This window comes from Neodiprion pinetum, chromosome 7 (assembly GCF_021155775.2).
Source record: "Neodiprion pinetum isolate iyNeoPine1 chromosome 7, iyNeoPine1.2, whole genome shotgun sequence".
In the NCBI taxonomy this organism is placed as follows: Eukaryota; Metazoa; Arthropoda; class Insecta; order Hymenoptera; family Diprionidae; genus Neodiprion; species Neodiprion pinetum.
The window spans coordinates 18,659,611-18,674,256 of record NC_060238.1 but is presented as its reverse complement, the minus strand read 5'-3'; the positions used below and the strand labels follow the sequence as shown (position 1 = coordinate 18,674,256).

Genomic DNA, 14,646 nt, shown 5'->3' with positions numbered 1-14,646 from the left:
TTACAAAAAGATTACGCAGTTTGACAAATGATTACAAAGAAGATTACAAAACCAATATTTAGAATGTCGCAGGAATGTCCGGGATTAAAAGAAGGTCATGAAGAATGCAAGGGGATAAATAAGATTACAAGAATTCATAATGGATTACATGAGATTATCGGAGAATGCCAGGGTTACAGGGATTGCAATGATTACCAAGGATTTCAAGGATCTCGAAGATAACGTGAAGAGTGAATAGGGATTACCAAAGATTTCAAAGAATTACAATGGATTGAAAATATTGCAGGGATCTCGTTGGTTGAAAAGATTGTGACCATTTCAAAGATCGCAAAAGTAACATGAAGATTGCAAAGGTTATCAGATTTTCAAGGATTACGAATATCGCATGTACAATACAAAGGGATAATAATAGATTACAAAAAATTACAAAAATTACCAGTAATTGCAATGATGACAAGGGTTTCAAGGACTATAAACGAAAACATAAGGATTGAAAAAAAATTACAAACGATTACAACGGATTAGAAAAATTACATAAGATACGGATCGTATGTACCTAAACTCTACCGACAATGATTTCCTCTTCACACGGAACTGTGATTGACATTTTTGGAATTTCTGCTATTTTATAAAATACAAAAAAAATGATTCTTCTGTTTTTCATAAACTTTTCTGTTTCATTTCCATCCACGAACGAAGAATTAAGCACCAATCAACAATTGATCACAATCCACTTTCGAAAACTTACGTACACTGGGCTCAAAGATTTTACAAAATTCACTGATTTCAAAACAAGTTCAAAACACTTCCAATATTTTACTAGATTTTGTATTCAACTTCACGAGATGCGGTGGGACTTCATAAGATTTTGTCATTGTTCCATTTCCGAACATTCCGCGATAGAATTCGTAATTGGTAATGTTTCAAGGATTTAACGAGTCTTGATAAAATTTCTTGTAAGACTTGGAGAGACTTCACAAAACTTCGATAACAAGTTGAACAAGAGTTGATAGAATTTTATGGTAATTCGCGATGACGTTAATTTGTAATGGAATCGGCTGTGTTCCTGAAATTCGCTCGAACGCAAAAACCAAATAAAAAAAAAAACCAAAAAAAATATTAAAGGAATAAAAAAAACTTAACAAGTGTTGCAATATCAAAAAATAGAGCCATACATGGTATTTTCGAGAGATTACCGTGGGTTAAAGTGGCGGGTGAAAAACCAATAGACAATGACAGTTTATTGAACAAGCGATGCTGATAACGAAAAAAAAGCTTTCACCTCCGCAATTCGGATATTCTAATTTAAAGTTTCCGTGGAATGCCGGGAATTTTAGTTACGTAATCGTTGTTTATCCAAGTGATTTGTATCACGTGGTCGTTGCGAACAGCTGAGCAGGTGGCACGAGCGTGGCTCAACAACTGCCTAAAAATTAAATAAATTTCAAAGTCCTACGTACTCCGTGCAACCTTAAAATTTGGGACGAATCTTGTCGAAAATTCCGCGTCGAATAATGGACCCGTTGTTGAAGGGGGCTTTTTTCACGGAGGCTGGAATTATTTATTTTATTCCAACGAGTAGACATTCGAAACAGTATGATAGTACTAAATATAGGTGATAAAAAAAATAGTGATATCCATTTTGAAATATAAATTCAGATTCGTGATGAATGATTTAAAAGCCCTCAGGTATCATATAACATGAAAATATGACGATTTTTTTGTTTTTATCCACTCTAATAGATCCACCATTATAAATTTTGCAAGTCTGACCATGGATTCGTTATCGGTTTTCCAAAACATTTCCGCCTATCAAATTCTACCGAAGTCTGAATATTTTTAGATTTTTTTTTTACCACATTGGATTTGCCATTTTGGATTTCCCAAATCTGACCTCAGATTCGTGATCAGCCGCTTCGCAAACCTTCGCGCACCAAATTTCATTAAAAAATACGAATGTCTCTATTTATTTTTCTTCAAGCCCATTGAATACGCCAAATTCAGATTTTGCAAATATGACTTTAGATTCGTGATTAGCGACCGGAAAGACCTTACGTTACTAATTTTCATTGAAATCCATCCATCCATTCTGAAGATATGACAATTTTTATAAAATTTCTTGGAATGCTGTTGTTTAAATGATTCGAAAAGTACTAAACCGATCAAAGCCAAAATCTGATAAGTTCAAAGTTTGGAAAAGCTTCGTCGACTGAATTTAAAATCATGGAAATCCGGTAAGTCGTTCTCGAGATATCGTCGGATGAAAAAATTGATCGCACACGCAGACAGACGTCCAACCGAAAATGGTCGGAGGTGATTCTCTACGTCTCGAAACGTTGAGATCTAGTTTTCACTCAAATTTTCATTTTCGGGTTGATAACAATAACTTCCGTATTCCTCTGAAAACAGAGAAACGGAAAGTGAAAAATAAAGTAGTCCGTACCCGAGATCGCGAGAATGGTTAAGAATGGTCAGGTCCAGAATGGCAGACACGTACAACGCTGGATGAGCTGTTGCTGAGTAATAAATTTGATTCTCTCGGCACAGTGGCGGTAATTCCGCAGAGAGAAATGACGTAGCACTTGGTCTTTATTACAGCCCCGCTAAACTGCCGGCGGCACGAGGAATAGGTTACTTATGTGGGGGTAGGTTGTGTACGTCGGGCAGCTGTACGAATGGCAATATAAACCGAACCAACAACATGCACAAAACCTGAGCACGGGTATAACTATACGGCACAAGTCACAAGGCACAAGGCGAGCATGGATATATACCATGAGAGCCTCGTGGTTCTGGCATACGGTCGATACTTTACGGTCCGAATGGTACACAAAGCAAGGAGTTGTTAAAAAGGCACAATTCCAGCGTGCACGGGTCGCCGGATTCCTACAACCCTCAATAAGTCAGGCCAACGTCATTTGACAAATATCCTTATCCCAGTTTGGGGATAAAACTGAAGCTAGCAGCCAGAGTTAGCAGCCAAACGTGTTCAACTTTTTGGAAATAATAAATGCGGCTCAGTTTTACCCTCGTAATTTTATCAGATTATTGGGGGTTCAACATATTTCACAAGTAATTGTGATTTTTGGACTTCAGTACCTTATATTCGAATGAACATTGCAACGTTTAGCTGCCAATTCTGGCTGCTGGCTTCAGTCTCGAAGTCTAGGATACCGTGGTCTTTGAAAGGGTCATTTATGAATTTCGACTGACTCACCCCCAAAATCAGTTTCAAATAGTTAAAAAATGATTCCCTGGTTTTAAAAAAAATTTTAATCCAACTCTGATTCGTGCCCGCAAGAAGATGGATTTGCTCGTTTAACCCTTGCAGATGCACGCAACGAATTTCGATAATATTTGGTATGGCGAGTGTTTTTTTTGGTCGTTGGTTACGAATCTGAACTCAAAATTTGACGGTTCAAAATCACGATTCCGACATGGTGGACCGAAATACAGTTTTAAAGCTCGCTGATTGCGAATCTGAACGCAAAATTATAAAATTCAAAATGTCCCATCCAGTATCGTAGACCGAAAACCCAAGTCACTTGATGTTGCCACAGAAGAGAGCGACGCACCGTTGAAATTTGAACCTTGTCCGTTCGTTTATTTGCATATTTAATATAGAAAGAAAAAGAGTGAGTTTGCTCGGTCGGTAAACGTAGGAGTACCAAGTGACCTTAAAGTAAAAAAAAAAGCGAGCCAAGCGATATTATTTTGCCTATTGATTGGTGTAAGTAAGCAAAATGAAATTAAATTTCTTTTTCCTTGATTGCATCGCTGAAGAAAACTCTTGGTTTCATTGGAATATCGCGGTGGAACGAATTTATGAGAAGAAATACAAGTAACGAAGTGCAACGGCTGATAGGGCGTAACTCCTATGCCTCACAATTTCCGCCACGCACTTTAGATCGGCAGTAAAGCTTACAGTTCAACGACACGCGAGAAACTGAGGGCCGAGCTTCCCCCAACCTGTCATCGAATGGCGGGCCGAGCTTTTCGCCATGCAGCCTCGCAGTGAAAGCAAACTTACCGTTTTGCACCCTCGACGATCAGACGAAGACGACGGAACATTTCACACAATTTTATTCCTTCCTTTTACGGCTTACTCCAGTTACTACAAGTGCCAAGGGCTGCATGGGATGGCTCGTCGGTTCGAAAACGTATTGCGAGAAAAAAGGTGGCGAAAAAAAGTTTGATAAAGTGTTACTCTGTAAAATTCTGTCGAGTGAAAACCGAATCATTTTGGTAGAAGTGAAATTTTGCTTTTGAGAGTGCTCTCAATTTTCTTGAATAAAATCTCACTCATTTGCAAAACATTCGGAGAAATAGTTTATAGAATTATAAAGCTTTCCACATTTTCCTGGGTAAAATCTTATTTTCGTCAGAGTGCCTCCGCTCTTATTCCAAAAGAGTGACATTTCAACCCAACAAATCTAGAGAACGTTGAAAATAACTTAGTTACATTCAAACAAGCACTAATTACTGAAAGTAGTCCTAAAATTAGACCGTTTGAAATGAAATTGTAAGTTGAAGGAATTTGGATGACTGTAATATTATTTGCAACAACGAAACATCGATGCGAAATAACTCGAGCCATTGGAAGTCATTAAAAATCACTTGAAATAATTTGGTGCAGTTGGGAAAATCGCGCGGCAAATGTTGGAAATCATCGAAATCATTGGAAGTCTTGAATTAAACTCCAAACGGTCTCAACTCGTTGATATACTACCAATTTCAGTCTCATCACGTTTTTCTATTGAATCCAAGTTGAAAAAGTGATTTCCATTAACATCCGATGATTTCCAATGAATTGTAGTAATTTCCTATCATTCTATCCAATCGGGAAATCATTGAAAGTTGTTTACAATGGTCAGAAATTGTAGGAAGTAAGGGGTAAGATTGGAAATCAAAGGAAATCGTGTAATAAGTAGAAGTCAATAGAAAACAATCAAAATCAATGTCAATAAATCAAAATCATTCAACTGATGGCTCTTCGGTTACTTGTAATTAAAACGGTCCTCATAATCAATAACGAAAATATGAAGACGATAAACTTCAACTGATAATCAGAGAAATCACCTTATTCTAACATATTTTAACCGAAACATACGTATAAACTCGTTTGATTCCGATGAACAATTGTTCATTTTATTCGTAAATGAATTATCCAAAATTGGTCTCAACTAGATTTTGAAATTTTGTATTTGTTTTTTTTTTCTAAACTAAATACTTTGACTGCTGAAAATTTTGATACATAAATCAATTGTTCCACTTCTGAGCCGCAATTGCAAGATTTGATCGGTACCTACTTGTTAAATAACATTCCGAGTGTCGTACAATATGCTAAAAATTTTTTGTCCCACCAGCGATCGATTCCGCATATTTGTTAGTTACGGAACTCCACTCAACGAAAATATTCTATGCCCAATGCACAATCTCCAAAGTCTTGGAGGAAAAAGAAAAAAGACCGTGTCCTTGATATTTCAATTTGAAAATATTGTAGAACTCTAAATAACGCTCGATACCGTTTGTTAGGATGTGTCAAACTTTTCACCTCCATTAATACTTGAACTTGGGCAATTTTGTTCGTCTTCTATTATACATTGAATTCAATTATACACGCGGATGAAATTCATATACATAAGTATCACACACACGAGTTATCGTCGTACGTGAGATAATTATGTGTACATATGAGCCAAGGAAGAAAGCCTTACGAATCCTCTCACGACTCGTACTTTTTTTCCATAATTTTTTACACCTTTTTTCCTCGCCATTTTCAGTCAACAGTGATTGTCTGGCAACGCGTGTTCCCATTTTACGTATCCCGTGCAATCAATCACCCGATAGCCTCGGCTGCCGGCCGATATACGATGGAGTAATTCTTTCAGGAAATTCAGATGGCGTATACTTGAATAAATTCGAATACGTTGCAAGATTTATAAGACATTCGAATCAGCGCTGCATACGAATGCCGGGGTGTTCATTAATGCATCATCAATTTAACTTCAGTTTGGGGAAAAGTCGAAGCATTCTAATCTCAACTGTGTCACTTGTGCATTAGGCGCAAAGTTGTCTTTTACTTTTTTCTAATCTTCACCGTAATTCCAAAATCTTACGATCGGAAAATGAGAATTTCAAATATCACGTGCCCGTTAGTGTTAAACTTGTTGTAATCATAAAGAAACACCGTTTAAGGGGTATACATTTTACGACGAAAGAGTGTTAAAAAATTCACAGTTCTCAGCTGATGCGATATTGGACCCCAATAAAGTGCGGAAGCTTTCTTTTACACGAAACGAAGCGTGAAAAAAATCGGCATCGAAATCCGAATGAGGCACTTCGTGAGGTTTGATCGATTTTACGTAAAATTTTCCTGTTTTGACTCGAAGCCAGACATGCAAGGTTTGATTGATGTGTACATTACACGACTGTAGTTTGTAGTTTTTTTTTTTTTTTCCCCTCTGGCTTGTTTTATTTTTCAATTAACCGCACAACAACAATCAGTTGCAATCCCGCATGCTGTACACATATACGCTTTACATCGATCGCCGCTTAATTGACCGTAATTACAAAGCTTCTGTGTATATTTCACGAAAGTGTAATTGTGGGTATCTAATGTTAATTGCTTGGCATATTATATCTGATCCATTAAATTGAACTTTCTACAAATACCTTATTTTTACATGCAGACTTGCCGGTTATATTTATTATTCCTCTTTGCACGTGGGTACAGGTAAAAAATTAGCGAAAAAGCTCTGCTTTTAGCACGAACACGCACCGGTTTTTTAACCGATTCGGAATGATAGATAACACTCGGGGATATTAAAAAGTGAGCTGCTGATTACTGTGTCTAGATATACGGTACAATTTCATGGACAATATAACGACGATTTAATGGTGGACAAATATGTTTCCGATATTCGTCTTATTCGAGTTCCATTAAAATGCGATGGGTCAGGTGGTGATGGTCATTCTGTATGCGAATATTGATCATTAACGACACTTGTGATCGATGTTAAAAAAATTACACGCGTGCTCAATGTTTATAATTATTTGAAAACGTCAAATGAAAATGGTTGCCGATCTCTGTCTGAATTATCCTCTAAACGTTGAAATTTCGTCGAGCCTTTAGCCGAGTGGACGAATTAATTGAATTGATAAACAAATCACGACATTATAAGACTTGTAAATATATCGTAACAATAAAGCTGATGATTGAATTGAATTTTTTAGAAAAAAAATCTCGCCTCAATAATACGAACGACAAATAAAAACCTCAGTACTGTAAAGAGAAAATTGGGTCGATGATAATATTGAAAAAATCACATTGTTGTCCTGTAATTTATAAAATTGTATTGTCAGTCATAGTTCGAATGATCACAGCTCATTTTGTTTTTTTTTTTTTAAATAATTCTTCGGATATCATATGAGAGAGAGATTTTTCGAAGCGTCAACATTCTTTCCACTAAATCATAAACTCACAATGCTACCTATGATAAATATGTATGATGATTTTTTAAACAACGCTTTGACCTAAACTTTAAGAGAAAAAAAAAACTTGAATTGCAGAATTAATTTACAAACAGCATGAGCTGTAATTTATTACAATTGGATGAATGAAATGTTTTTGTTAGTGAAAAATATTGCAGAATATATTAATTCTTCAAAAATAAATTACAATAGAGTTTTAAATAAAATCGTATTCTATTGTTTAAATTTTTTTCCGTACAACAGATATACTATTTCAATCACAGTCAATTTATTCAACTTTTATAACGTTTCTCGATGTAAGTTCATTCGCCAATTTTTTGTTCATGCTATTCGGCCAATGCTTTCAATATTATAAAAAAAACGCGTCACCGTATCTCATATAAAAATATCAAGTCAATTTCGAGACAGACAGATAATGTGAAAAATTTCCACCCACGCTAAAGTATAGTGTATACATCTTTTTTCCACGATAGTTTAAAAACTCATCATTGCTCTGACTTTGATTTCCACCCGTGTAGGATAAGAATAGAAAGATACTTTCAGTTAAAAGATGATGTTTTCGCAGTGAATTGGATGAATTTATACTTAGCGCACGGGCAGGAAACGCAGAATTCGTATAATAATTCGATATTTGACGTTTGTTTTATAAACGTTTTGTAAGATTTTCACCCACGAGTGTGTGTGTGAGTGTGCTTATGTATTTGTAGCATTCCATGAGATCTCGATCAAGATTCGAAGTCGCTGTCTCAGATTAGTTTTATAATTTTCTGTATGAAAGCACATGGCGAAAAACGCAATCACCATTTTTTCAGAATTTTTCAACCCAGCGTATCAGGAGTGTGATTTAAAAACTTAAAAAAAGAAAAAAACACTTTGTAAAATTTTTTAAAATATCAAACAAATCTTATAAAATATAATCAAATTTTTGACAGCTATTAGAAGATGAAGATTTCATAAGTCCAAAATATAAATAAGAAAAATAAAAATAAAATCAAAAAAATTATTATTATTATTGCATTGCATTTATTACATAAGAATGATCATAAGTATAATATCATGGGCCGAAACATGTCTATTCAGAGAATTACAGGGAATTGAATATAAAGTAAAATATAAAAATTCAATCCAACAATAATAATTTCTATTTACCTTTATTTTCCTCATTTACCCTTTGAAGTTATGAAATCTCCATCTTCAAATATGTGTCAAAAATATTCTTACATTTTATAAGATTTTTCTGAATTTTTTCAGATTTCAGAGAGTGGAGTTCTTTTTTTCAAGTTTGTAAATTATAGGTACTTCAGATACACGGGGTCGAAATATTTTGCAAAGAAATTGCGATTGCGTTTTTCGCCATGTACTTTGATACAAAAAATTATAAAACCAATCCGAGACATCGACTTAAAATCTTGATCGAGTTATCAAGGAATGCCCCATTTGTATTTCCACGACTCACAGACACACTCGGTTGAAAATTCATTTACGAACGGTGTTTACAGATATGAACAATGCGTCGGAGCGCCCTTGTCGGTCTATATTTAAGGCGAATGTTACACGAACACACGTGTGTGCATTAAGCCACGTCATTGCGGCTGAGAAATGTACCTACAATAATTTATTATACAGTGAGCGAGCCACGGTTGTGTATAAAATTATTAAACAACTGACATACCTGCATAATATGTGTAACATAGTGAGAATTTGATCATCGGGGAAATGAATTTTTACTAGATTAAACATAATTTCCAGTTGACGTTTGTTCGTACATCAATTCTTTGGATGGAAGAAAAGGTAATAAGATATTCCATTGTCGCCATTTTTGAATATTTGTTGATAGTAACCTTTTGTATTATACTCAAATGTGTGCCTAGTAACTTCCTTAAATATTATTATTTTATTAACTTTTCTTCAAACCAGATGGAAAAAAAAATATTGTCAAATAACTGCTTTCTCTTGTTTTTACAGTGGTGTTACCCCTCAATTTTCGGACCGTCGATTTTGTTATTGTTTGTTTGAACACGAAAAAATCTTCCCGCCAAATTTATTCAACTTCGAGATAATTAAGATCCGCGTATATTAACTCTTGTTTCCGATCTGCGAGCCACCGCGTTGCCCCATTTAAATTCTTGGCATTATTCCCACCCACGTGATCAGCACCTGCTCGTCATGGACGAGTGCAAACTCCAATTAATTCTCTCGGCAAATAGCGCGGAGAGTTTTAATCTGAAACCGCAGAACATATAACCATAACCTCAAATTTTACATTCTCTCCTGCGAGTAATCAACTAATCGCGTCTGTTCGGTTTGCTCAAACATTCCGTGTGAAAAATTTTCTTTTCAATTATACTACACGTATAATCCCAAAGCTTCTTCATACATCGAAATAAGAGATCCGAATTTCCCTCCTGTTTGATTAGCAACGAAATAAAACTATGACGCAATGTGTATCAACCGCCATTTTTCCCGCCTAAACAAAAGAAGATCAGGATTTTCAAAACAAGCGCCACAATAACACGCTGCCGATATAACTGAAACTCGGTAAACTCGTTTAACTCGATAGTTTTACGAGTACCGTAATTACAATCGAAAAAATATATTCACTCTCGATTGTACTTACGGAATTAAGGTATACGGTAATATGATTTTTTTTTTTTTTTCATCGATATTAAAGAAAAAAAAAAAATAATAAAAATTGCGCCAACGTTAATATCAACAACAACTTTGAAACTCACCTGCGCAGATGACGGAACTATAGAGGGAGTAAACGTGCGTGATCCGAGAACGGTCGACACGTTGAAACGGGGACAACGCCCACTCGGAGTGTGTGTAACATACAGATATAAAGAAAAAAGAAAAGAAACATGAACGGGGTTAAAAAAAAAAAAAATTCTTCACACTATTTCGACTCGTTCGCTGCGTGTCTAAAGCGCGACTCACGTAACTCGTGCGGTTCAGCTTTAGGTTTGCAGAGGGCCCGGAGCGATTCTCTACTCACTGTCTCTACGCGCCTGACTCTTGCACGTTTATTGTGCGCGTGAGCCACGAGCCCCGAGGCTTGTCGAGGGTGGAAAGAATTCAAAGAATGGACAGGTCTGTGTGTGTGCGCGTGTGTAAGTCAGGGAAAGATAAACGAGGAGGAGAAGAAAAATAAATGAAGAAAAGGAGATAGGTGGGAGAGGAGCTGGTGCGGGGGTAGGGAGGAGAGCGTAAGACAGAGAAGCGGAAGAGGAAAAGAAGGCGACGAAAGGAAGACCCGAGGAAACGGCGTAGACAAGGGATGGAAACGCCCGGCTGCACAAGGAACGATGCCTGGCAACCAACCGCCACACCGGCTGGTTCGTATATCGACTGAGTTGAAACTCCGAACGCTACGTTATTCAAATTCCCGCCCCTTCCCGCCAGTTTGCCGTTTCCACTTTCTCTTGTTACGTACGTCCATTTCATCCCACCGCTGCCACCAACGATTACGGAGGCTTTGGTACCGCCACACCTTGACAGACGGCCGCTCTTCAAGAGGGTGCATATTGCGAGTTGATGGGTGAAAAAGTTTGTGAATTTTTCGATTTTTTCACTTGACGAGCAACAGTTTGTAACAATTTGATCAGAGCGTCTACTATTTGAAGCAAATAAGAAAGTAATTTACCATTTGAATAAGCCGGCCTACAGTTTATGCAAATTTTAGTTCTACATTTAAATCACTTTTGTTTGAAAATTTTCATTTTTGAAACTGAAGTTCGTTTAATTGTTATTTAACAATAAATGTTTAAGAAAATAGGGAACTTTTCTTACAGTCCGTAATGTCGTTCCTGCTTCTAAAAAAGAAAACTTTATCTAATGAAACTATTTTCTCTATCATTAGTTACGTGGAAGAAATCAAAATTTGATATCTAGAACCCAGATTCAAAATTTGTGTTGACCGGTGTAGTTTGACTAATTTAGTAAACCTATAGGTGAAGGCTTGACCTCTGTTGTTACCTTGACGATGGGCGTCTTCACCAACACTCGCTCTCACTTCTACAATAATGACGGAACAACCAAGACGTGTCTAAAAATATTAATTGAGTAGTGAGCTTGAGAAACGAAAAGTTCGATCGATATCTGATTCATAACAAATTTTAACGTTCATTTAATTTATCAACAAATATATTTTACAAACAAGTAAAACAAAATGATGAAAACAGAAAAATTTAAGTTGGTGAAAAACGAAACATTGCAAATTTAAACCACGAAACGAGATAAAGAAAGGTGACGAACTAATAAGTTGTTATATATTTTTATTTGTACTTGGAACGTGATTCATTTATTACTGTATACTGTGTGCAAAAATATAATTCACATTATTTGATCGAATTCATTTGTTTGCTTTTCTTTTATTGTAAATAGGAAAAAATAGATATTATTCGTTATCGAGTGTTAATATTCTAATAAAAATAGGCACTGCGTAATAAATACGTCGTCGCGTTAAGTTGAAATTGAATGGGATTAATTTTATTCAAAAGTATGTATATCTAGCTTGATTCGGACAATTTTTCGTTCCACGATACTTGCAGAATGGATGAACGGATTTGGATGATTTTTGTTTTAAACTACACAACTTTTTTTTTTAACTTCAAACTGTCTAAATTTTATATATTAATTATCGGACACGTACTTTTTGACCTACCCAATGTCGAAATTTAATAAAATACAAAATTTCGTTATTTTCTTAATGTTTTATGGATGCGGAAAGTATCCTGGCGGGAAATTCTTAGGTTAACCACATCAAGGACAGCCAAATTAACCACTTTTTAAAATTAGAACAAGTTACAGGAAGCATTGTTAATGACTGCATGGTCATCCATTTCTTTCGATGACATGTCTTACAGTATTCACGATAGATCAAAAACGACTCAGCAATTTTTCTTCAAATTTTGAGATATTGTTCCCAGAAAAAGGTAAGAAATAAATTTCTCTGAACAAAATGGCAAACATTTGAACTGGAAGTTCGATGTTTCATCCAAAATTCACGATGCTTTTATTTGATGAAAAAAATAGGACGGAAGAAAATGATAGTCGAAGAAAGTTGGATCAGGCAGACAAAGAGGATAAAATATCGTAGAATACTGGTCCACAATGGATGTGGAATTTTTCTGAGCTACAAAAACGTCACCGATCGAAATTCAGATACGAAATCGACGAGTGAAAGACTCTGACAAATATATTGTATTTTCCATTGGATTCCGACTGGTTTTTGTATATCGTTGGCCATATTGCAACAGTTGTTAGTAATTGATAAATCTGATTTTGGATTCGAAATCAGCTGGATTAAAAACCACCAAGTTCCAACTTACCAGATTTCATTCCAAATTCGTAAAGGAATCCTTGTCCGTTTAATAGTTTTTATCTGATATTTCAATTTTGTAAACAAGAACTCCAGAGTTAGGACTAGAGATATGAAGAAAATCTTCGAAAATTGACTTCTATTAATTGAATGAAATATAATGCATCGAGGATTTTCCCTATGTGTCTAAACTAAAATGTGAATGCAGCGAGAAATAGATTAATTCAAGATGTCTACCAATTCTTCATTTCAAAATTCCCCGAGTATTCCAGGAGTTTCCTAGCTAACTTTGAAAGTTGACATTTTTTATCTGGCTGAAACAGGGTTATCTTTTTGCATTCTGTGAAAAAATATCTCACAATTTTTTCTTAATTTTCATGCATCACGGCTTTTGAGCAATAAATTTTTACCGATTTCTAGATTTTTGTACGCTGTTTTTCTATACTTGAATAAGTGTTGAAAAATCGACAAAATGAAGAATATCGAATTTTCAACCGAATATATTCACTTCATTCAAATAAAAATATAAACAAAATTTTAAGACTCGGCGGGGATGTAAAAACCTCCAGGAAATTGCCAAAATTCCCTGAGTTTCAAGAAGTTTCCACGGTGAAAAAACGTTCCACAATAATTTAAGGAGTTCAAGGGTTTTCCAAGCTAGTAGACACCCTGATTATTATTATTATTATCTAAAACACATGATCTGGAATTAAAAAGCTAGCATTTCTCTCAATTTCACCGATTTTTTTGCAAGTTTACGATTATATTGCGCTGCGAAATCCGTCCAGATCATTTCATCAGATCCGACCTGATTCACCTAGACAAGAATGTTCAACACAAATTTATTACGATAGAATTTGCCAATTATTTGAAAATAATAGATTAATAAATTAAGTAATAAAACTGACTAGGTACCATTCTATTCTGCAGTTACATTTAGATAAGCAATCAAACAATTTTTTGCATTATGATTCTGGGAGTTAATTGTCGACTATCGACTGGTTAAAAGTAATATTTGGATTCCTGTGCAACGTTTACGAGTCGAAACAAACCCTTTGGCGTATTCTTTTGATCCTGTAATCGCTCGCTCACTGATCGCTAACAGCGCATTTGAACGCATCAATAAATACAACACGAATTTAAATCGATGCTGTAATACCCACTGAAGGTCATGTAGCAGTTCTACCTTTACTGATCGAGCAAAGTCCCCCGTTATCTTTCTGTATTAAATTGACGAATGAAAGGAGAGTGTTCAAATTTCGACGGTGCATCGCTATTTCGTAGCGGAATTGAGGAAAGTCACTCATATCGGACAAATCGACGAAAAAATTTGAAGGTTTTTACACGTCTTCCTATTTCTACATTTCCTGCATTTCGGGGGTTGAAAGTGTGTAGTTGAGATAGACTCCGCAATTCTGAAAAAAATGAGGAGTAAAATGAGCAATCGCGAAACTGTTTTAATGAAGAAAACGAGTAGGCTTGCTCAGTCGGTAAGGGTAGCACTGCTACATGACCTTAATTATCAAGCATTATTCGTACATGATATGCCAAAATAGAAAAAGGTCGGCCGTGATTTATACTTTAAAAATTGCATTCGAACATCAATAACTTGAAAAATATCTGAAGCAATTCGTTTGTTTAATACAGGGTTTTAAAAAAATTAAATGTTTGGATTATTTCAGACGAACAATCTTGGAGAAATAAGTAAAGAAGTAAAAATGTAAAATAAAAATGTCAATATTTTTGTACAACAATGTATTTCAAAGATGAGCAGAGCAGCTTGCGGTAAAATGTAAATTTCTACCAACAATTTATCTCCTTGTTAGTAATAC

The 14,646-nt window shown here is 35.5% G+C and overlaps 1 protein-coding gene across 6 annotated transcripts in view; it reads right to left on the bottom strand.

Moving 5' to 3' along the window:
* The window catches only part of dcma (decima), a 55,314-nt gene extending 44,492 nt beyond the window's left edge, over positions 1-10,822 (bottom strand). Inside the window, exon 1 of one of the 6 annotated variants that reach the window (XR_011177571.1) lies at positions 10,227-10,818. The gene's annotated coding sequence lies outside the window, so the exon portion shown is untranslated. Of the gene's footprint in view, positions 1-4,030; positions 4,163-9,166; positions 9,183-10,226 lie in introns of those variants that run through there. The other 5 variants (XR_011177570.1, XM_069137589.1, XM_069137594.1 and 2 more) reach the window with 5 other exon arrangements.
* Positions 10,823-14,646: the final 3,824 nt, after the last annotated feature.